The sequence below is a fragment of the Ixodes scapularis genome, unplaced genomic scaffold (genome assembly GCF_016920785.2).
Source record: "Ixodes scapularis isolate PalLabHiFi unplaced genomic scaffold, ASM1692078v2 PGA_scaffold3__209_contigs__length_174095766, whole genome shotgun sequence".
NCBI classification, from domain to species: Eukaryota; Metazoa; Arthropoda; class Arachnida; order Ixodida; family Ixodidae; genus Ixodes; species Ixodes scapularis.
The window spans coordinates 70,638,396-70,663,208 of record NW_024609868.1 but is presented as its reverse complement, the minus strand read 5'-3'; the positions used below and the strand labels follow the sequence as shown (position 1 = coordinate 70,663,208).

At 46.9% G+C, this 24,813-nt stretch overlaps 1 pseudogene; it reads right to left on the bottom strand.

The window, feature by feature from the left end:
- Window positions 1-1,328: 1,328 nt before the first annotated feature.
- Window positions 1,329-1,879, bottom strand: LOC121837205 (annotated as a pseudogene).
- Between the last annotated feature and the right edge of the window lie 22,934 nt (window positions 1,880-24,813).

The window sequence follows — 24,813 nt, the reverse complement described above, 5'->3', positions numbered from 1 at the left end:
AAACCAGCTAGTAACTGACGTACCCTCGACCTGGTATATTTTTGGATTGCCCGCTGACTCAGGGTACGCAACCGCCAAGGGTATGGGCGAAAAGGCTTAAAAACGGACGTCGTGCATGAGTTAGTTACGATTGCTCCTTTTTACCGTGCTGCAATTTCCGAAAATCTACGGTTGTCTGGCTACCACTGCGTGGTCATCGCATGGATAAATAATTTTAAAAAGCATAAGAACAATAACAGAAAGTGTGCCATGAGCACAAAAAGCTGCAGCGCGAGTGTGGGTGCAATGTTATCGAGCTTCGCATTTTTCCCAAGAATCCTTATTTATGAAGTCAATCGATTGCGAGCTTGAATCGCGAGAGATTCGTATCAGACTCAACGTCACGTTTAAGCTGACGACCACTTCGTCTACGACAAGAGGACCGATTTTAATTCCCGGCGCAGGTGGTCCAATTAGGTTATCACTGCAAGCCCCGTGGTATCTGAAAGGTACGAAAAAGTCTACATGCCACCACTCAAGATGGAGCTATCAAATGCCGAGAGCTTGCCTGCATAGACTACATTAAACTGCTCATATATACTTCGCTGTGGAAACTCAATCAAAACACCCCACCGTCTTCGTCCTCGTTCTCTAGAGGAGGCAAGGTGATGGCCTGTGAGTAGCCAGCTGGATTCAACCGCACAAGCTCTAACCAAGTTATTGCATCCCACCATAGCCAAGTCTAGCCAAGTTCCCCCCATGCCCACACCGTTGCCTACCCAGATAGCTGTGCTGCAAGAACTAGTCGGTATTTCTTTTTCTAAGCCGCTAGACGGCGTCGTCGGCGCCGCAATTCTCAAGATGGTGGCGCCGTTAAAGAAAAGGTCTATAAACAAACGCCGTGCACGCGACACGGCACACACGGCGTTGCCAGACTTGGAAGCGACGGTCGACGCACTTGCTCTTTGCAAAACACGACAACGGAAAACTGCAAAGCACTTTGACTAGGTGTCTTGTCTACGCTTCCACACTTCTAAAGAAAGAATTTCGATGCAAAAAAGAAACTATCCTTTTTCTTTTCAATTGAGCAAACGTTTCTTGCAAGTTACAACTAGATTCAGCCGAAAACGGTTCCCATAAAGCAAACGTTGTATCATAAAAAAATAACGATTTATTTTTTTCAGCACAAGGTGGCGTAGGCTCCAGCCCAATAATAAAGGACGGATTTGTTTTATGTCCAGCCATTAAAGTTTCGTAGTAGGTACAACGTAGGTACAACTAGGTACTTTCGGTACCTACTAGGGACTTTGGCCAACGCTAACCGCGGTTAGCTCTTCGAGCAAACGGGCTCAGGTGATCAGATTGAAGCACTCTTCAGTACGTACAAAAATAGTCATCGACGATAACGTGACATGCGAGTCGAGTAAACAATTTCATTAATGAGTGATAAGAGGAAAAAGTATTGAAAAATGTTAGTACGGCGTGAATATTCGTGAACCTTATTTTGATGATCTACCCTGCGGGAGTTGAAGTGAGCAGGCTGAAGAAATGATCCCTTGTTTATACACGTTTTTTTTTATTAAATATATTAAGAAAGTGTATTAGACGTAACGCAAATCTACAACATTTTAGCGAATTTCCATCCAATAGAGTCTTTTAAAAGGCTTTATCTTACTTTGTAGCCATAAATTCCGGTTACGAATCTCGCTGCCCCGTTTTGGACTCTTTCGAGGTCATCACAAAGATATTGTGTTTGGGGATGCCTCAGTACAAAAGCGTATTCAAGAATGGGCCTTATATTCGTCATATATAATCACTCCTTAACTTTGGAAAGGCACTTGCAAAAGCTGTGTCCTAAAAAATGCAACAAACCAGTGGCTTTAGCGGCAATTTTATTCATATGGGACTACCAAGATAAATGTTAGGCCAAATGTAACACAAGATACTTTACGAGTAACAGTTAGCGCAGGGCCGTTTCGCTGTACGAAGAAAGTAACCGTTTAGTTTTTTTTTTTTTTTTTTTTTGTAAAGCGCACTATATGGCATTTATAAACGTTTAGTTTCATCTGTCATCTTTCACACCACCCAGAAGCGCAGTCTATAATTAGTTGCAAAATAGCACTATCATTGTAACCCCGAAAAGATGGATATACCATGCATTCGTCAGCATTAAGCGCGATACTTGAATGTATTCTCTCATTGATATGGTTCATGAAAACAAAAATACCTTATATGCATAGCTTGCAGGTGCCGCCATTGTAATGACGGTTATTTCTACTTACAGATTCCCTCGAGCTGCTACTTCGGCGGTGTGAAACTGACACGGTGAATCCAACGCTCACGGCACATAAAATACCAGTATGACGAAACGAAGTGAATTGCGAAACGATTAAAGGACAGGCTACGAGCAAATCGGTTGGCCAACGCGAGCAAACTTTGACCGCAACCAAGGACGGTACTGATAAACCAGACGCTAAACGGCCGCTGTCGTCATTAGTTTTCCTTTAAGCAGCGTTACGTCACAATTTCCAAGTTCCGATTGCAATATTAACAGCGCAGAGAGGAATGATCACCTCACTTGTCTCTGTTTCAATCCAACGGAACCCTCGGCATTGCCGAGTGACTTATCCGCAGCATGTGTACCTCTGTGAAAGCATTGGGGTTACTGGCCGCCATAATCACCGCGGCTAATCCCGTGGTCCTCTTCAACGCCACGGGGACGACAGAGGATCCGATGATGCCGACCTTAGACCCTGAGGTTGCGGAGATGGAAGAAGGATTCAAACGGCTTAATGAGGACCTGGGGCGATTTGCAACGAAACAGTTTTTTCCCATCGTCAGCGAGATCATCTACGATACGAGACTTTCTTCAGAGTGTGCGGGCGGCCTTCTCAAACTTGGAACAGCGCTGAGGGACTCTGAAATCTGGGTTATTCAAAGTAAGTCCTTCATCTCTTTTTTCTTTTTTTTTTTTGTAACTTTGCGTTTATTGTTGAATTAGAATAATCCCTGTAGTAATACAAAGAAAAAAAGAATCACGTCGTGCTATCAATATGTTTATGATGAAACGCAGTTTTGTATATATATATACAGCACAGGGCTGAGTGCACTAATATCTGAACTTTATATACTTGTGTTCGCTCAAGTCCGAGCGCAGCCTATGCTACGACTCGATTGAGGCAATCAAACTGCGCCAAGTATCCATCACCACGAAGGTCGTCAACTTTTGTGCATTTGGTATTATCGCCTAAACCAGTCGCGCGCATGGAATGCACTATAGTCCATGTGATTTTCTTTTGTGTGAGATTGGCCTAGCCGTTAATAACAAACGTAACAAAAAAAAAAAAAAAAAAACGAGCGCCGTTAGGATGCTCTTTTGATGCTGTTCGATTCACAGCATCCAATCGCAGCGTTGGCTGCGTTCGGACTTAGTGTGAAAGAGAATATATTGCTAAGTTCAACAGTCGTCTCCACACCCCCCCCCCCCCTCCCCCTCAACCCTTTTTTTTCTTTCTTCAGTGTTAGATTCGATGGGACGTCCACCACCAGGCATGCTGACCGGGCGCCTGGCAGAATACGGGGCCTACGATCAGTGCCTTGCCATTCGACATCCCAGGAACCTGTTCCAAGGAAAATACTGCATGATTCAGGTGAATGGCAATGGCAAGGTCAGCCCGTCGCTTTCCGATTTGGTGGACAAATTTCTCGAACTCCACAACCTTAAGGTGAGTTGTATATACTTTTCGTAATAGTAATAGCTTAGATGAATATCTGTTTAGACTATCTGTGTTTTTTTTTTTTTTCCTAACTCTCGTTTACAAACGATGCGTAGGAAACTTTATGTTTTTGCATCGGGCAAATAATACCCGGTCTTGAACTAGTCGCGAAGTGTGTCGGTAGCTTGGTTCTTTTTCATCCGTTTGAAATAATTCGAATTAGTTCAACATTCTTAAGTAAGACACCGAGATTGCGACGCGATATTTTACCAGATTAAATAAACCGTATATGTTATTATTTTTACTATAAATTACCCTAAATATGAATTTGTGAATTTGTGTGCTAAAAAATTACTTAGGTCCGACTGAAGGTTACGCTGAACTCAATAGCTATCTGCGAAAGCATAAAAAATTTACCATCGCCATCTTTACACATTATTATTGCGGATACATTACAATCAGGTTGTTTTAAACGGCCAATATTCCGGCTCCGTTTGGGTTCGACTTTGATAGCTTTGTTGTTTTTCTTTTCCGGTTCTGTTCCGGTTCAGTCGCGCGTGCGAAATATCGGTTCAGTTCCCGGTTACACTAAGCGCGAATCTGTTCAGACCGGTTCGTAACTGTATCTTAGACCGTGGCCGTCCGCGCATGTTTTGTACCAAACAAAAATGGGGCTCTGTTTATGCGGTTCTTCGACGAAGACTACATCAAAATGCACCTGGCATTGCTTCTCTCCTATGAAGGCAAACACTCCTGGTTTTTTCTTCGCATAGTGGAACAAGAAATGTGACACAGCTATGAGTGACCACACCTCTCGCTCCGCATTTCTTATATTTACCTTCGTTATTTTCCTAAAAAGCTCAGCCACCCACGCCTACAATCTGTAAAGAAGTACGACGTTTTGTCGGCTTCTCGTTTCTTCGCACGACCGACAGTCGTAGCAGCACGAGCCCGTCTTGTTTCTGTACCCCTTGCCAAACATCGCTATCTCTCTCTTTCCCTCTCTCCTCCGGCGTCGCATTGGCACGTCGAGCACGGTGGTACGCAGCACGTCGTCGCTTCTGTCCAGCCATCTTCTTTTCCAGCTACCCCTTCCGCTTGCAAGGTGTTTAAAAGGCTGCCGTACATTCACTGAGCGCACCGTCCCCAGCGACCCGCGCATGCCCGCGCGAGACTGGGGCGAGGACGGCGCGTGTTCCTCTCTTTCGCCCAAGCGCATGCGATTTCATGTGACGACCGTTTTTTTTTTTAACAAAACAAAAATATCTTTGCAGTTAATTGGCGCAAAAAATGATTGGCAAGAAATACAAACATATTACTGCTACACTTCGTTTCACCGTAAGTCCAGACGCAACCGACGCTACCAGCTGATGGGACCAATCAGAGAGCGTCAAAAGCACACCGTCACGGTGTTCCTTCTTTCTTTCTTTATTACGTGGAAAACGATGAAGATGCACGCGTTTTCTCCACAGTACCGGTAGCTCCATACCAGTTGTTCAAAACAAATGGCGTAGAACCACACATAACAATGTACGCATATGCCATGCACATAAGGCACTTAGTCAAACCGGTATACACAATCATGTATATGCACATTCCAGAAGAATTATCTACACAGTTCTAGTAGCATAAGGTCAATAGTTGTGTTCCATGTCAGTTTCTGCGAGAAAGTCGAGGGCCGCATGCAGATCTCTCTTCTGTAGTGACGGAGAAGGTCATAATCCTAGCACTTTTGGAAGTGTGAGTGGTCAATTGTCCATTATTCGAAACCGCTGCTCCTGACATTGTCGTTCCCTCGAAAAACGTCTACATTCAAGTATAAGATATTCCCTATCTCGGACTGCGAGGCCGCAGGTGTAGTCTGGTGATGGTGTTCGACATATCTTGAAAATAAACTTCTTTCTTAATTCGACATTCATTCGGAGCCTGTGAATTAATGTATCAATATTCTTCGGCAAATCTCTATCTCTTGGAAAGTTGAAACGAGGATCTATGGCGTAAGGAAGAGACGCTTGGGCATGTTCATTGAACTAGGCGACATTGCATAAGAGGTCACGGATGCCTTTGATAATAAAGCGTACATCACACGGTGAAATTAGCACCTTTTGTAGGTCTCCGCCGTTACGTCCTAGCGTAGCAGGTTTATCAGCTGCAACATTTTCGTGGATGTCGCAGTGCCCAGCAACCCACTGAAGCACTATTTTGTCCCTTAGCTGCCGCGCTTGAAATTTCCTGAAGAATTTGGTACACAAATATAGCATTGGGACACCCGTGTTCATGGCTTGTAAAGAGGCAAGGGCACCCGTGTTCGTCACGTTTGTGAACGTGCTGTATCATCGCGGAACCAATGATAAACAAGAAAAGCCTGGTGACTTGAGCGTTTCACGCTGCTTGATTGGTCCGTATGAGAGTGCACACCTGAATTAATTGGTGTTGCATCTGGAAAAAAGCAGTGCCAAAGAAAGGACGAGTCAAAGTAGTCAAAGAAACTTGACAGAGCAGTTTAATCATATGCATCTTGAATAAAAACACCGCATGGTCTGTCCTAGTGCGACTAAATAAGCTACGCTTCAGAGTACCGACACTTACCCATCTTGTGGCTTAAAATCATGGCTGCCAGTTATGTGAAGCTTTATCTAAAATCACGGGAAACGCTTTTTCGTCCTTCACAAAATTTTAAACAGTTCGCGACAGGGCAAAGCAATATTACGTACATTAGGTCCCTAACACCGAATCTAATGCTGAGGAAGTCGCAACTTTGCATCATGAAGATTGGCAGTTGCGTCTGCTCTGCACAAGCACCAAGGTGGCGTCGCTCGCAAAAATATCGGGGAACAGAGTACCGTTACTATAATCGTAGCTCATTAAGGCGTTTTTGTGGATCGTTTTCGCCGTCCCGCAACCCTCTCCTGAACCAGCTACGATACCCGGAGCACTACAGTCAAGGCCATCGGTGCGCAAGCGCAGTGGCGGCTTCTTCGTTGCGGAGGGCTTGGCGGAGGGGGAAACGTGGTCTACGAAAGCTCCTTATTTTGTGGCTCTACTCTACGCGTAGCTCGTTTAGTGGCTCTAGTGTGTCAAATGCCTTTGACTTGTCCTTCGTGTTTTTTTCGCGCTATTTTTATTTAATTTGATTGGTCGTGACGGTTTGAAGCTGAGCTAGTTACTTAAGAGTGCAGCTTAACATAATGGGAGGATTGCACAGATAGAAATGGCTATAACACCGCTGGACTAGCAACTGCTTAATAAGATCATATTTTTTTTCATCTATATTGAGTCTCACTTTCTCTTTTTCTTTATCTAAATCTACATTACATTTCTTGATAGACCCTTTCCGAAATTCAAAGCCATCTGGTTACCCAAATAGTAGTTTAACTTTTACCGTTCTAATGGCGGCAATAAACCTGTGGTCTGCAGTATTTTATGGGGCACCGTCACTTTCGCAAGTAAACGGTAAAGGGAAACGCGCGCTTCATTCTACAGTTCTTTTTAAATCTCTTTTAGTGTCGATGGCGAAGATAATGTAACCAGTCAGAACGAAGCACCACCCCACATAGACGCCTCGATAAAATTCTATACATCAAGTGGGTTTGAATCCGAGTGTGTGCTACTAACAGATGGACTGTACCAGATTTAGAAGTGAACGCTTACGCGGCTCGTGCATCAAATTCCTGCTTCACGCCACGCTAAAGTCTAAAATGTATAGACATCAAATCATCTGCTTAGGAGCATCTTCAACTTCTTCCTTCATCTCTAAACAGAAGGACGCCATTAGCATAGCACATTTGCCATTTTTCAGATGATGATAGTGGTTAAAGTTGTCAGACTGAATTCCGGAAAGGGTCTATTGATGGAATAAAAGAAAAACCAGAGAAATTAACGGGGAGGTATCTTCTGACTGGCTATAGGCGCTTTACACACGCGCCAAATTACGGCCGCCATTGCTGACCTTCTCTTGTTTTCCCCAGATGTTGAGCCACTAAAGCAGGCGCCGACAAGCCTCCACAAAGGCCAATGCTGTGGAGAAGGAGAGTGTAGAACGTAAAAACGGCAATAATCTGCCATGCTTTGGTATTGATGAAGTGAAGTTGATGTAATAATAGGAAACAAAAACTGAAGGTCAGTTATGGCGGCGCCCATGCATAGATGCTGGAAAGCCTCTATTCTGTTAAGGGTGGGGGAGAAGGGCAAAAAGATGTGGAGAAGAGTTAAAATCACACAAAAAAGCAACATATCCCTACTGAAAGGAGTTATATGAGTTTATTTCTGATATGTTTATTGGACAACTTTTTTTCATTTCAGAACTTATTATTTCATATCAGTTTCAGCTAGGCTAGGTGGCGCTAGGTACCGCCCAATTCGTGTGCTACAAAAATATTTTTATTTGCTCACGCCACCATGTAGGCACATTACGCACACCACTAGCACCAGGTGAACATATACACTGAGCAATCCACATACGCGGCACTACAAACATGAATATACAACAGCATACCTGACAACTACTTTTTAGCTCTGCGTTTCCGCCTTTTACACAGGTCGTTTCGAAGTTAACTTTCAGGGCGCCGAAGAAGTGCTTGACATATTTAGGTCATGCGGGGATGGGTTGTCGTTCACGCATGAAGAGCCAGTGAACGGGCATATACAGTTCTTGGACCTTAGGCTAAGTCTTGAAGAAAATCACATATGCTGGACATATGAGTCACGCTCTAAGAAGGGCATCTTTCCGTTCAGCTCGGCCCATTCGAAAACGGTAAAAAGAGGAATTGCATCTAGTTGTCTCGAGGCGTCACTAAGAAGATCATGTGCACACACTGCTCAAGCGAGCTTCACGAGACAGGCAGCGAGGTTGCAAAAAGCGGGCTACCCGCAGAGAGTTCTGGTGGATGTAGCGGACACCCTAATAAAAACGTTTAAAGGTACACGGAGGCAGCCCCGTGAAAGAGCAGCAATGAGGCCGGTGGTAATCCCCTATGTACACTCACTAACACACAATTTTAAAAAGGTTGCTGATAGGTAGGATGTGCCTATTGTGTTCTCCGCACCAAACAAACTATCGAGACTGTGTCGCAGAGTCAACAATCCCCGTGAGTCCGCAGATCCTTGCAATACGAAGCACCGCAACAGGTACACGGGATGTGCCACGGGCGTCATATACGAAATCCCCATGTCATGCGGATCATCGTAAATTGGCTAAACGGGCAGATGCTTTTAATGATCGCGCCCGCGAACATGATGCAGCTACACGGGCTACCCCGTCGGGACACCTCGCCACGCACTGCGGCCGTTGCTCCTGCACACCGTCATTTAGTGACGCAAAGTTTTTGGCCAGATACGCCGATCGGATATCGAGGGAGCTGCACGAGGCCTTTGAAATAAAAGAAAAAGGCAAGGACTGCATTAGTGTCACGTCTGTGTCACTATCGGCAAAAGAGCACACTTTTCTACGAAGGGGGCTACACCGGACGTAGTGTGACTGTGTAGTATGACTGTGTTGTTTGCCATGCGTATGTAAGAGAGTGGTTTTTTCATAAACGCTAGTTGCGAGTGCGTCTTGTTCAAGTCTCCTTTCTTGTATCTTGTGCTTGTGTATTTTCGGCGCCCTGAAAGTTATCATGAACCAACTAGCCCAGATTGCCATTCTAATGTCGTTTTGAAGGTTCGGATTTCCTCGGTGACCACCCAAACAATAAATAATATTTCCAAGATCTTGATTTATTTTCAGCAATGTAATACCTCTGAGTGTATTTTGAACGGCTCAGGGGATGAATTTCTTAGTAAAAAGTAAACGCTCATGCCGTAATTATTTGAAAGCCAATAAATCAAGACGCTCCACTGCGGTTCAAAGCCACGTGTTTTGCTTGCCCGCGCGGCACGTCGTATCCTAACAAAAAATTATATTAATTTATTTTCGATATGGTTATTGGACACATTGCAAATTCTGATATGAAAGTCATATAAGTTATTATATAAACTTCTATGCTGCATATCAGTTGGCATATGTTGCATATCAGTTCTCATATGGCGCATATCAGTTTTTGGGTGTTTCATATCAATTGGCATATGTTGCATATCAGTCCTCATATGCCGCATATCAGTTTTTGGGTATTTCATATCAGTTGGCATATGTTGCATATCAGTTCTCATATGTCGCATATCAGTTTTTGGGTATTTTATACCAGTTGGCATATGTTGCATACCAGTTCTCATATGCCGCATATCAGTTATTGGGTATTTCATATTGCCGCGCGCAAGGCTGAGAAAGCAACGCTCGGTCACGGTCCTCCAGAAAGCTCCCGTTTATTCATGTACCGCCCGTAACTTCTATCATTTATCCTGCTTTTGTTTTCTAGAAAGTGCGTGTTCATTCTCGCCCCGATCACGCGACGCTCGAACCGCTTTCGCCGAATCTTCGAGATAGCGACGCACTCTAGATAAGAGGCCGCCCGCGACCTTGTCGAGTCAGTCTCGCCCCAGCGCTCGATTCTGCTGACACGCCGACTTCGACGCCCGCGACGCTCTGCTTTCTTCTGTTTCCTTCTTTATTTTGGCACAAGTTCGCCACATTAAACGTTTATTTATTTCTGTTTATTTCTTGTTTATTGGTCACGAATCACCACCCGTGACATTCTGGTGGAGGTGCGGGGTAACGCATGCCCCTGCCGCGTACCCCTCCGAGGTCCCGCAGTACAAGTCCGGACCCAGAATCCCGAGGACCCGACGAAGACCAGATCGAGACTCGGTCAAGTCGCCGCATCCGAGGTCTACCCCCGGAACACGAACTTCTGCCGCCCAGGACCAAGCAGCCAACAAAGCCGACGATGGCTAACCAGTCGCCGACGCCCGCCGCTCCTGCCATCGTCTACCTGCCCGCCGCTCCCCGTATGCCGACACCCTTCCACGGCGAGATCCACGAGGATGTCGAAGACTGGATCAAGCACTACGAGCGTGTGGCGCGCCACAACGGATGGACTGCGGAGCAGTGCCTCCAGAACCTCTACTTTTCGCTGGAGGGTACTGCGAGGCATTGGTTCGAGAATCACGAGGCTTCGCTTACGTCGTGGGACATCTGTGTGGCCGAGTTGCAGCGGACGTTCGCCACCCTACACCGACGGGAGAAGGCAGAAGATCTCCTCCGAATTCGAACGCAGGGCCCCGACGAAAGCGTCACAAGCTTCGTGGAAGATGTCCTCCGCCTGAGCGCCCGTGCCGACCCACGAGCCACAGACGACAAGAAGCTGCGGGTCCTCATGCGCGGGGTGAGAGACGACATCTTTGGAGGCCTCGTGCGCAACCCGCCGGGCACCGTCGAAGCCTTCGTCACCGAGGCGACAAACATCGAGCGCGCCCTCCAATCGCGCGCTTCCCACTACCAGCGACATCCAAGTCCAAGTGTCGCTGCAACCGCGCTGCTTGGCGGCGAGAACGCTCCTGGTACGGACATCCGCGAAATAATCCGGGAGGTCGTCCGGGAGGAACTCCGCCAGTTGCTGCCAGCCGCAAGTCGTCCAGCGACACTCTCCATTGCCGAGGCTGTGCGCGAAGAAGTGCATCGGGCGCTCCAACCAGAGGTTCCCGTCACCACGGTGGCACCGGAGGAACCGATGTTGAGCTACGCCGCAATGGCCCGACGACCGCCGCAAGCCCCCCGCCAAGCCACGTCGCCACCCCGAAGAGACGCCCCAACGCCGCATTACCCCCGACGACAGGAAGATCAAGCGCACGTTCACCCAGACCGACCTGTGCCGAGGAAGACAGACGTCTGGAGGACGGCCGACCGACGCCCGCTGTGTTACCACTGCGGGGAAGCTGACCATGTGTACCGCCGATGCCCATACCGACGACTCGGGCTGCGCGGATTCCACCCAAGCGACCCGCGTCCCAGGTATGGTGAACGCCCTCGGGAGATCGACGAGTACTTGCGACGACCCCAGTCCCCCGAGCCTGCGTCCCGCCGAGAGTTCCGATCGCCTTCACCACGACGTCCAGCTTCGCCGATGCACCGACCCCGACGTGAAAGCCTGTCGCCCCTTGCTCCACGCCGGGGAAACTAGGCGCGGCAACCCCTGGAGGTGGAGTTGCCGAAGACGACCGACGCCAAGATCCTCCACGAACGTCGGAGGGCCCCCACTCGAACGCTACCGGAGACCGAAACGACGCTCCTGAAACGGTGTCCAACAACCTAAACGTCATCATCGACGGCCACGACGCATCGGCACTCGTGGACACCGGAGCAGACTACTCAGTTTTGAGTGGGAGGCTCTCCCGCCGCCTTCGAAAAGTCACGACGCCGTGGGATGGACCTCAAATACGAACCGCCGGTGGGCACCTCATCACACCAATCGGGCGATGCACCGCTCGCGTCGAGATCCACGGTGAGACGTGCCCTGTAAAGTTCGTCGTTCTGCAAGACTGTTCGAGGGACGTTATCCTCGGAATGGACTTCCTCTGCGAGTATGGCGCCGTCATCGACCTCGGAGCAAACCGGTTGAAGCTGCGAAAGCCTGTTTCACCACCGGAGGAACCCAAAGCGACGTCATCTGCGGTCCGAGTCCTCGCCAGCCACGTTAACTTACCGCCGCGGTCGAGTGTTTTAGTACCCGTCGGGATCACCGAAGATTTCTGCGGCGAAGTTCTGCTCGAAGGAAGCCTCCAGTTGCTTCTGGGAAGAGGAATAGGCGTCGCAAGAGAAGTTGCTGAACTTCAGGATGGCCGCACTGTGGTCCTCGTCACGAACTTCCGAAACGAAGCGCAACACCTCACAAAAGGTGCAGCCGTGGGCCAGGTCGAGGAACTCCAAAACTCCGCCGCTGTCGCCGCCATTACTGACGAATTCTCGCCACCTCAGCAAGACAGTGCGTCGCCAGCGCAGCTCGACATTGACCCTAAACTCCCGGGCCCGAAACGACGACAGTTGATTAACCTTCTCGCCGAATACCGCGACTCCTTTGCCACGTCGTCGAAGGTGCGCCAAACCACCGTTGCGAAGCACCGCATCGTTACCGAGGACGACGCGCGCCCTGTGCATCGATCGCCATACAAAGTCTCCGTTAAGGAAAGGCAGGCGATCCAGGAGCAAGTTCAAGAAATGCTGAACGACGACATAATTCAACCTTCAAGCAGTCCTTGGGCCTCTCCAGTCGTACTGGTTAAGAAGAAAGACGGGACGCTTAGGTTCTGTGTAGACTACCGGCAGCTGAACACGGTGACGAAGAAAGACGTCTACCCACTCCCCCGCATCGACGACACTCTAGACCGGCTGCGCCACTCTCGATATTTCTCATCGATGGACCTGAAGAGCGGCTACTGGCAGATCGAAGTCGACGAAAGGGACCGAGAAAAGACAGCCTTCGTCACGCCGGATGGACTGTACGAGTTCAAAGTGATGCCCTTCGGACTGTGCACGGCGCCAGCAGCTTTCCAACGTGTCATGGACACCGTACTGGCAGGACTGAAGTGGCAGAGCTGTCTCGTCTACCTCGACGACGTCGTCGTGTTTTCCAGCGACTTCGACGAGCACTTGCGACGACTTCGAGCAGTTCTCCAAGCCATACGGACCGCCGGACTCACCCTGAAGCCGTCAAAGTGTCGGTTCGCTTATGACGAACTGAAGTTCCTCGGCCACGTGGTTAGTAACGAAGGTGTCCGCCCAGACCCCGAGAAGACTCGTGCCGTCGCAGCATTTCCAGCGCCAAGAGACAAGAAGGCCGTCCGAAGGTTCCTTGGGCTATGTGCCTACTATCGGCGCTTCGTTCGAGATTTCGCAAGAATTTCCGCACCGCTCACACACCTCACGAAGTACGCCGAGAAGTTCGAATGGGCCGATGAACAGCAGCAGGCATTTGACGAGCTGAAGCGACGACTGCAGACTCCTCCTGTTCTTGGACATTTCGACCAGGATGCGGAAACCGAGATTCACACGGACGCCAGTAACGCAGGGCTTGGCGCGGTTTTGGTTCAAGTACAAGAAGGCACCGAGCGAGTCATCGCCTACGCAAGTCGGACATTGACCAAGGCGGAGAGAAATTACTCCACGACTGAAAAAGAATGCCTTGCGGTCGTCTGGGCAATCACGAAGTTTCGTCCGTACTTATACGGGAGCCCGTTCCGGGTAGTCACGGACCACCACTCGCTCTGCTGGCTTGCGAACCTCAAGGACCCGTCAGGACGCCTCGCGCGGTGGAGTCTCCGACTACAAGAGTTCAACATGACCGTCGTCTACAAGTCAGGCCGCAAGCACAGCGACGCCGACTGCCTGTCCAGAGCTCCCGTCGCAACACCTTCCGGCAGCAGCGACGACGATGACGACGAGTGTTTTCTGGGCGCAGTGAACATCGACGACATGGCCCGGCGTCAACGAGACGATCCTGAGCTGCGCGCACTAATAGAGCACCTGGAAGGGCGCGGGAGTACCGTGCCACGTGTTTTTTCACGAGCGCTGCCGACCTTCGCCATTAGACAAGGTGTACTCTACAAAGAGAACTTCGGGAACAACAACTCGCCATGGCTGCTGGTAATCCCGACCGACCTTCGGGAGGAGATCTTTCAAGCCTGCCACGACGACCCGACGTCCGGACACCTTGGTTACAGCCGAACCCTGGCACGTATTCGTGAAAAGTATTACTGGCCCAAGCTCCCCAAAACCGTCCACCTGTACACGCGATCATGTCATGAATGCCAGCGACGAAAGAAACCTCCGACGAGGCCGGCCGGACTCTTGCAGTCAATTCCTCCGCCAATAGCACCCTTCCAGCAGATCGGAATGGATCTACTTGGCCCTTTTCCGCCGTCGACGTCGGGAAATCGCTGGATCATCGTCGCCACAGATTATCTCACGCGGTATGCCGAAACGAAAGCCCTTCCTTCCGGAACTGCTGTGGAAGTTGCCAAGTTTTTCATTGAATCCATCGTCCTCCGGCACGGCGCTCCCGAAGTCCTGATCTCAGACCGTGGATCATCATTCATGGCCCAGCTGACGCAAGAACTCCTTCGTCTCAGCCACACCAGCCATCGCCGCACCACGGCGTACCACCCGCAGACCAACGGGCTAACGGAGAGACTCAACAAGACCATCGCCGACATGATCTCCATGTACGTCGACGTGGAGCACAAGACATGGGACGAGGTGCTGCCGTACGTCACATTTGCCTACAACACGGCCGTACAAGAGACCACCGGAATGACACCCTTTCAGCTGGTGCATGGGCGCAAGGTAACGACAATGCTGGACGCTATGTTACCCCACGAAGTGGCTGTCGACGCAAGTGACGACGCCCAGGTGGTTGCCCAAAGGGCAGAAGAAGTCCGTCAGCTCGCCAGACTTCGGATTCAGGCTCAACAACGTGTCGACACTGGCCGCTACAACCTTCGTCGTCGGGACGTCCACTTCCAGCCCGGAGACAGGGTGTGGGTGTGGACACCGATTCGCCGCCGCGGTCTCAGCGAGAAGCTCCTGAAACGTTACTTTGGACCCTACAAAGTGCTTCGTCGACTCGGGGATCTGAACTACGAGGTGATGCCCGACGGAACACGAACATCGTCACGCCGCCCACCACGACCTGAGGTCGTCCACGTCGTGCGCCTGAAGCCGTACTACGCTCGATAGGACTGTGGACCTTTTGTGCTCCAAAAGACTCTTTAGTTTATCGTTCTTTTTTTATTTTGATTTGTTTTACACTGCATCGGGGCGATGCACTTTTAAAGGGGGGGAGTAATGCCGCGCGCAAGGCTGAGAAAGCAACGCTCGGTCACGGTCCTCCAGAAAGCTCCCGTTTATTCATGTACCGCCCGTAACTTCTATCATTTATCCTGCTTTTGTTTTCTAGAAAGTGCGTGTTCATTCTCGCCCCGATCACGCGACGCTCGAACCGCTTTCGCCGAATCTTCGAGATAGCGACGCACTCTAGATAAGAGGCCGCCCGCGACCTTGTCGAGTCAGTCTCGCCCCAGCGCTCGATTCTGCTGACACGCCGACTTCGACGCCCGCGACGCTCTGCTTTCTTCTGTTTCCTTCTTTATTTTGGCACAAGTTCGCCACATTAAACGTTTATTTATTTCTGTTTATTTCTTGTTTATTGGTCACGAATCACCACCCGTGACAATATAAGTTGTCATATGTTGCATCTCAGTTCTCATATACCGCATATCAGTTTTTAGATATTTCATATCAGTTTCATATGTCAAATAACGGTTTTTGAATAATTCATATCAGTTTCATGTGCTCATATTAGTTTTTGGATATTTCATATCAGTTCTTATATAGATTCAAATAATTTTTTTTAGTAGTGATAAACTTATTTTACATTAGGGTTCCTGGATGAGACCTGTCGTGGTCAGGACTCAGGAGTCGTAGAAGGGACACACACAAAAAAAGCAGCGTGAGCTTAATTTACATTAGAGTTCCTAGATGAGACCTGTGAAGGTCAGGAGTCGCAGAAGGGACTTTGTCGTACGTGTGGAGGTGGCTTCGTTTCTCCAGGGTTCCAGTATTTTGTCAAGGGTGAGGTCTTCTTGAAGGAATAACTTAATTTCCGTTCTTAGTTGTGTCCGTTCAGTTTCATAGTCGGAGAGAGAGAGAGAGAGAGAGAGTCGGAAAAAGAAGAACAGAGAGGTTAACCTAGGTTGGAGTCCTGGTTGGCTACTCTGTTTTAGGGAGGGGGTACTGGGGAGTTAAAAGAGGAAGGAAAGGATAGGAGGACATAGAACAATAAACCTGTCAAAAAAAAAAAGAAATAGTGACACGAGAGCACAAACTATAGATCACATTACAAATAAAGCATGTGTGTCCTTTAGAGGCAGAAGCTCAGCCGCGTTTCCTTTAGGAAACGCAGAAAAGCTTTTGTGGCCCTCGCTGCATTCTAAGGGCTGTCCCAGGTTCCGAGCACTTCCTGACAGAAAACGGTCGGCTGTCTTGTTACACCAACGTACTCTTGAGGTGTTCTCTTTCCGCGTCGTAGAATTTGCAGTCGCACAATAGGTGAGCAATGGTTTCATAACATTCACACGTTGGACAGTCCGATGTTCTGGCTTGCCCGATGCGGTGAAGGAAGGACTGTGTATAAGCGACACCGAGCCGGAGGCGATGTAAGACTGCCTCTGTCCTCCGGGGAAGATCACGTGGAAGTTGAAAGGTAAGATTTGGGTTCAACGCGTAGAGGGGAGCATAGTGGTAGGAGACATCGTGCCATAGATTTCTCCTATCATAGTCGGAACAATCCAACATAATGTGTGCCAAATCTTCCGGAGTGTTGCAGTTAGCGCAGGCTGGTGAATTAAGTCTTCCTATCAGGAACAAGCACTTGTTTCTGTATGCAACGTTTTGGCGTATTCGATGTAGCACAGCTTGGTGGCGTCGGGCGAGACCTCGGGTGTGTGAAAAATTAGGTGCGGGTCGATAGTGCGTAGCCGTGTCCTTTGATCGGTGGCGTCGTCCCATAGACGTTTGTTTATAGCCTTCCCCATCATGTTCACTGCTGTTTTTATGTTGAAAAACAGCGCGACTAAGACGAGGACAAAAGACGAAGACACATAAGAGAAGCGCTATCAACTGGTTTGTTAATAGAACATAAGGAAGAAAGACAATGAAATGAAAAACATGCAGTCAAATGTTCGCGCGCTTGCTGGGCGCCTCGTGGAATATGTCACCTTCTTTTTTTCATCTGATTGTAGTACTTGTTTTATTTTTTCTTTCCTAAACAGCTCTTGTTATCCTAAATCCAAAAAGTTCACCTCCCTGGGGTTCAGAGACACCGAAGGTTGGCTCACACACGAACTCTTTTTCTTTGTGATGTTGTACGCTTCAACCATCTCTCGACATGTTTGGTCACTGTGTCGATATAATATAATGCTATCTTCTAAGCGTGGTTCGCACTTGCAGTCTCGGCAATGTACCGCTAGACGTAAAAACGCGGTGCCTTTCAAGGAGCTGTTGTGCTTTCTGATGTGGATGTTTAAGCACCGGCCAGTCTGTCCGATATAGGAGTGCCCACAAGTGAATGAAATACGATAAACCACGCCTTTTACGTACGACACAAGCTTTTTCTCGTGCTTTATTTTACATATGTTATATGCCGATTTTGTTTTTCCGTCCCCGCGTACATGCACAGCGGTTCATAATCTATTCTTAGTTTGCTTTTGACTGAGAAAACAACATTTACCTCATATCTGGACGAGACTTTTTTAAGTCCGTGTGAAATATGTGATAATAAGAAATAACAGAAACCTTCTTGTTTTTTTTCTTTTCTAACTGGTTCTTCCAACAGGGAATTGGAACGAATCTTTACAATTTTTATTAAACTTTCGCATGCTAATAAAATAATAGAGTCTGGGTATCCTGAATCCCTAATCTTTTGAATCTGGGTATTGAAGCTAACGCCTATTGTGTGAACACATGATTTTGTTATAGCGGATTTCAAACAGGAATATATTATGCTCCTTTTTAAAAATTTTCCAAAGCGCTGACTGGTAATTTAGCAAACTGTTTGATGTTCTAAAATGGTAATGCCAGCAAGTGTGTTCTTTTTTTAAATTCAAAAGATCTGAAATCTGTATTTTACTCTCTTTATGTGTCTCAAATGTGAACCTAAGGCTTCGACCAAGCTGATGGAATACTTTTAGTACGTAATCTCGTGTTTTTTTCAAAATCAAAGTATTTAACAAAGACCAAAAAATATCAACATGCCTAGAGATTTTAGTGGTCTTGGGCGACATATATGTGCTAGAACCATTCCAGCACAATTTGAAAAAAAGACCGAAGATTTGCCTCGAACCTAACCTTAAAAGCGTAGGCAAACTGGTTTTGTCCAGGATCCTTTCACGGAATGCACCAAAGGAGGACAAACCTAGGTGCATCACCGAGTGTGTGGACGTCTTACTGGAAAGTGAAGGTAGCCCCAAAAGATTCCGCAGTTTAGATCCTACGATTAACCTTCTCACATCCAAAAATTTGAATGTTATGTTATCCGACAAGGGAGGTTATTTTTCGGTTATACCTGGTGGTTCATTCTACGAGAAAGCTCAATAGCTATTCAAAAAAAAAAAATAGTGAGGTATCCGAACGTCCAGGAGACATAAAAAGAAGAGCCTTTAAGTACCTCACTTTAACTGAACTTACAGAAAGTTGTGTCAGCAGCCAAAAAGGGTGAAGACCTCACGTTTAACCTTGTTTTCCTCCACTAAAACCCATAAACCGGGAATGCCTTTCCGCACCATAGTATCGGAACATAACACTTGGCAACACGCAATATCGGGATATTTACAAGAACACCTCAATTCCCTTGTAATCGTTGACCCTTTAGGTATCTTTAACTCTAAGGTAGTTATCGATTTTTTTAGGGGCAGCAATCCAGAGGGATGACAGCATATTCAGCATTGATGTAGAAGACTTGTACTACCCTTTGCCTCATGATGTTCCTCATGTTGTTCCCTTTGCCTCATTGTTCCTCATGAGTTGAGGAACAATGTCAGAACGTTGTCGGTTCTGACTGACTGCCGAGTCCGTAGTTATACTTTGTCTGTTATTGCTCTTATTCTTATGGTACGTAATATTTTACACGACAAAGTGTTTACATTGCACTTCCACTTTAGAACGAGGAAATAAAGAAAGAAGACGTCTATAAGAATAACCAATGAGTTACAAGATTGCTAACAAGAGCCACCGTACCACTTGAAGACAGAGATTTTTTTTTTGTGGAAGACAGGGCTTTTAGAATTTCATAGGGCGTGTAGCTTGTTATCCTGTTAAAAAAAGAGAAACCTTTGGAGAATAAATGTATAATACAAGTGCCTCGAAGTTAAAAACATTTGAGACTCCTGACCAACCGGGGAGGCGAACAAACTTTTTTTAACATTATTATAGCTGTGAGTCGCCCCGATTTCTTTAGCCTCTCACTGTTAGGGCTATTCGATACCGTTCATTATGAAATGAGTATCTAGCCTCAAATAAAGCAGACACTTGAGACAAAAAAAATAAATAAAGATTAACTTTGTTTTTGGTACCCAGAAATATTCTAAAATTTACATGTCAGCTTTTCTTTATTTTACCTTTTTCAAACCGCAAAAAAGAAAAACGTTTTTCAGGAACGTTCAATGGGTAACCGAAATATAAAAAAGTGAAAGCCGCTTACAACTCCCTGTAACGCCGAATTAGAGCGCAGCTCTTGAGGAGGAGGAGGGAAGGGCGCTGGGGGGGGGGGGTAGACTAACCAGGGGGGTCACGTGTCCTTGGGGGGTCACGTGACCTTGGGGGTCACGTGACCCCCATGATGTCATCAGTGACGATGACGATGCGGGTACCGATGACGTCATTAGTGACGTCACTGATGACTTCACCAGTGATGATGACGATGACGATGCGAATGTCGGTGACGTCATCAGTGATGTCGCTGACGACGTCATCAGTGATGATGACGATGACGATGCGGATGCCGGTGACGACATCAGTGACATCACTGATGACGTCATCAGTGATGATGACGATGACGATGCGGATGTCGGTAACGTCACCGGCATCCACATCGTCATCGTCATCATCACTGATGACGTCACCGGCATCCACATCGTCATCATCACTGATGACGTCACCGGCATCCACATCGTCATCGCCATCATCACTGATGACGTCACCGGCATCCACATCGTCATCGTCATCATCACTGATGACGTCATCACTGATGACGTCACCGGCATCCACATCGTCATCGTCATCATCACTGATGACGTCACCGGCATCCACATCGTGATCGTCACTGATGACGTCATCATCATTGATGACGTCATCATCACTGATGACGTCACCGGCATCCACATCGTCATCGTCACTGATGACGTCACCGGCATCCACATCGTCATCGTCATCATCACTGATGACGTCACCGGCATCCACATCGTCATCGTCATCATCACTGATGATGACGATGGCGATGTGGATGCGGTGACGTCAAAAGTGTCGATGACGTCATCGGGGGGTCACGCGACATCGGCGGGGTCACGTGACCTCGGGGGGTCACGTGACCTCGAGGAGGGGGTCACGTGACCTCAGGGGAGTCACGTGACCCCGGTGGGGGGCTCGCGCGGTGCATTATGGGAAATTTCCCATGATGCACCGCGCGGTTACGCCGACGCCGACGGCGACGCCGACGCCGCTCAAGCCGGAAACGGGCCCCTAAGAGCTGCGCTCTAAAACTGGAACCGCAGAACACCGAAACAGAACCAATTTCATAGGTATAATGTTAACCGTAACTGCAACCCAATCGTTATTTCTTTTCAGGTTGAGGTCCTGGTACAAACACAAGCGGACAATTTGTTAAAGTGTTTTATTATTTTATCACTTTTCCTTTCGTTCAGAGTATTGTTTGGCAGCAACAAAATAAGCAAACATAAAATATATCTCTTTCAGCCTCTTGGCATGGTCACCTAGAATATGGCGATTCCGCGCCCACTCGCCGACTCTGTACTACCTCCCAATAGCGTAAAATTTATTCTTTTTTTAGTTTAACTGGGCTGTATTTGGTGTTTTACTCAGTTTCATTTATTTATTGGGTGTACACCGCGCCCCTGATGCCACAACGGCGATTGTTGAGATTGGCCTTCCAGGGTTACATTTCACTTCTCCTATGCTGAAACGTTATTTAATGGACATTAGATTGTGGTTTCATTCTTGTTAGTGGTCAAGTTCACAGGTTCATTATTGGTTTGAACTTTGTTCCGGTGTGCTAAAAAAACGGTTTTAATGTAGTTGTCGGTCTGTCTTCGGTTTAACACCCTGTTTACAATCCGATTACGAAGTTTTTTTCTGAGCAAATATCATTTTGAAAAGTAATACATTCACAGCATATATACACGTCACTTCCTAAAAAAATAAAAAAATTTCGGCGCAGCTCAACGAAAAAAGATTCTTTTAATTATTTTTATAAACCCGGGGAACACGGAATGTGTTGTGCGTTCCTAAAGTGTGCGGTATGGTTTGTTGTGCTTGGTTACGGCAAGTGTTCGGTGGATTTGTGACACGCATCAGACACTCATGCTCCCCGGGATTATCAGAATAATTGAGACAAGTTTAAAGTTATTTGTGAGTGGAGTGGGTGAGGCGTAACAAGCTAGCCGTGGTGGTGGTACCTCTTATAGGGCTAACGTACCTAGGTGAGCCTAGCACGTGTGGGAACGACACGCCGGCTCCACGTAATGCGAGGGCATTGTCCTCGCTTCGAATCCTACACTGGGTGGAGAATAACAAAAACTTGGTTTAAAGCGAGATTGATATCGTGACTTCTATTTCAATCGTGATTTAAATTACACCTGCTTTACAATGATGACTTAAATCGAAATTTTCCCGAAAAATAGTCCTGGAAAGCTTTTTTTTATTTACAATGTTTTTATCGTTTCATGCTTTTTATGAGCATTTTTCTTTGTGGTTGAATCAAAGTGTCATCAATAAAAAAAGATTTACATCTGCTGGATACGTGCAAAACGCGGGGTTTTTCAAGCTACTCAGAATACCGAGCTTTCTTCTAAATCATACTTTGTTGGTTAAGTACGTAATTGCTTCTTGTAAACAAATCATAACGCAACAAAAAAGTAACTGCAGCTTTTGATCTAATATGACGGGGTTTGCAGGAATAAAATGTGTTGATTAAAGTGTAGTTTGAATTTACATTAATTTTATCACGCCTTGTTTCTAGAGACAAATACACCAGATCAAAATAAAAATGAAATCATTTACTTGACTTTTTAGAAAGCATGCAATATTTTTTCTCCCATTTTATACGGGAGGTGACGTCAAGCTCGGTCTTACATGGGCGATGACGTCAGATCGGGCGACGCTTCGCTTGATGCGGGAGGTGTCTCCCACGCCGGCGATGACATCAGATATTCATTCATTCATTTGTTTCTTTTCTGTGCTCATGAACAGCTTGATGCCTTGATAATGATGAACAAAAAATGTTCACAGGTTCGTTACAAAAGACTTAAAGCTACGAAATCCGAGTTCAAAACATCAATATCTGCTCCACTGAGAGTATGGTTGAAGTGTTGAATACGGGTCAAGGAACGATGCCCTATAGTGAAAGCAGGGGGTTTATTCAGAGTCGTTTAAAATAAAAAAGGGTGGCAGTTGGGCTGAGATTTGGGACTGCTAAAATTAGCCATGCTTGGAGACAGGTTTCTGTGGAATTTTTGACGAGAGTAGAAATGTGCGTGTACATCTGCAGCCACTGTTCAAGCACGCGCTTCCCTAAATTTGGGATACCACAGTAACAAAAATTTGTTTCGAGAAAAGAACGCGTCGATTTGGCAGGATTGTGCTTTCTCTAGTAGTTTCATTCGCATGCTCTTGCAAATATCCACAAAAAAATACATGGCGAGAATCAAACATTCATTTTTATTCTGGTTCCGTTTACTATCTGAAAGATATTACACCTAATAATTCATTTCTTTTCAAACAATTGTCGTTCCTATGAAATATAAATAGGGTGTCCCAGAGCCACTAAATGAGCTACGCTTAGAGTATCGGCCCTCCGTTCCCGACATTCTTGTGGGCGCCGCCATTTTGGTGCTTGTGCAGAGCAGAAGCAACTGCCTATCGTCATGATTCAAAAGTGCGACTTCCTCAACATTAGACTCGGTCTTAGGAAGCTCATGTAATATTGCTTTGCTTTGTTGGGAACTGTCTAAACAATTGAACAAGACGGAAAAGCATTTCCTGTGATTTCTATAAAAGCTTCAGATAAGTGGACGCCATGATTTTAAGCCACAATACAGCCAAGTGCCGATACTCTGAAGCGTAGCTTATTTAGTGGCGCTAGGGTGTCCCAAGCGGACCTTCCTCTGTAAAACGAGCCGGGAAAATTAACGCTGCCATATCCAAAGCTCTAACTTTCAACGAGTATGCACTTATCAGTTCTTTCAACCAATATGCACTTAGTGCTCTTGTTGTAAAAAGATTAAATAAAGAAAACTTTTAAGTCCACGTCAGGCCTCTTCGCAGACGACCTAGTTACAGACGCTATTAACTTGTAGAGCCATCTTCAGATGGTCGCAGCGAGCAGATGACGGAATTTGTTGTCAGCTCACTGCGTCTATCGGTAGACGGCGCCACAAGTTAATGGCGTCCGAGATATTAACTCTGTCGTGTGCGAACGTGCCTAACGTGATCTTTGCAAAGATTTTGGTCTCCATTTTTTACAGGAAGAGAACTCCGACTTGAAATTTCACACGGTAACATTGATCTGCACGGTACATATTTGAGGAACGTTTGAGCGTTGTATATGCAAACGCCCATTTTTCCGACTCGTTTTACAGCGGAAGGTCCGCTTGGGACACCATATAGAAGTAGGACACAAATATATTCTTAAAGCACCCTATGTCTACGCGAATCAAAGCGCTTTTTCGTACAGAGTGACGCTTTTTGCACACTGGGATTGCGATACAGTATAATAGACTAAGTGCTACCCTAATCCTTCATGCAGTACGTCGGAAACATCAATAGACTGTTGGAGGTGAAGGAATTGGCTCAAGCAACGGTGTTCAAACTTGGATCCTGCATTCCGTCTGTGTGCCGCAAAGAAGATCTTCAGTTCATCCTGGACGCTGGTACAAGTTATCCCACTCTATGCAGATACTATAAAGAAAGGCTTTTATTGCCTCATTATGAACCTACACATCAGGGCTTCCCCATTTTACTCAAAGTATAAGAATACACTCATAGCATGTTAACATCATCGTTAATTAGCGAATTGACGACCCCCGTGTACGCTCCAAAGTTTCAACGAGGTTAACGTGCATGGAAAGAAGATTTGAATTACTTCATCTTTTCGCATTAATTTTAATTCACTCGAAACTAGTATTTCACGAGAATGATGAATTCCCTGACCATTCAACTTTGTCTTTGTAAGTTTTAAAATTTTATGCGAACGCTATTTCACTTGCTAATATCTCTGTTAAGGTGGCTGGAACGCGCTTTCCTCAGGTGGGCTTAGCGTCCTATTCCGGCCATGCATCCAAAGTGAACCCGAATCGGGAAGGAATGACGTTACAGGATCCTACGTGTCATATCGAATTTGGCGATCCAAGCGGTTGGTCGAAGAAGCGAACTTGAGTGTCGCTGTAGTCGCGCTGTCTCAAC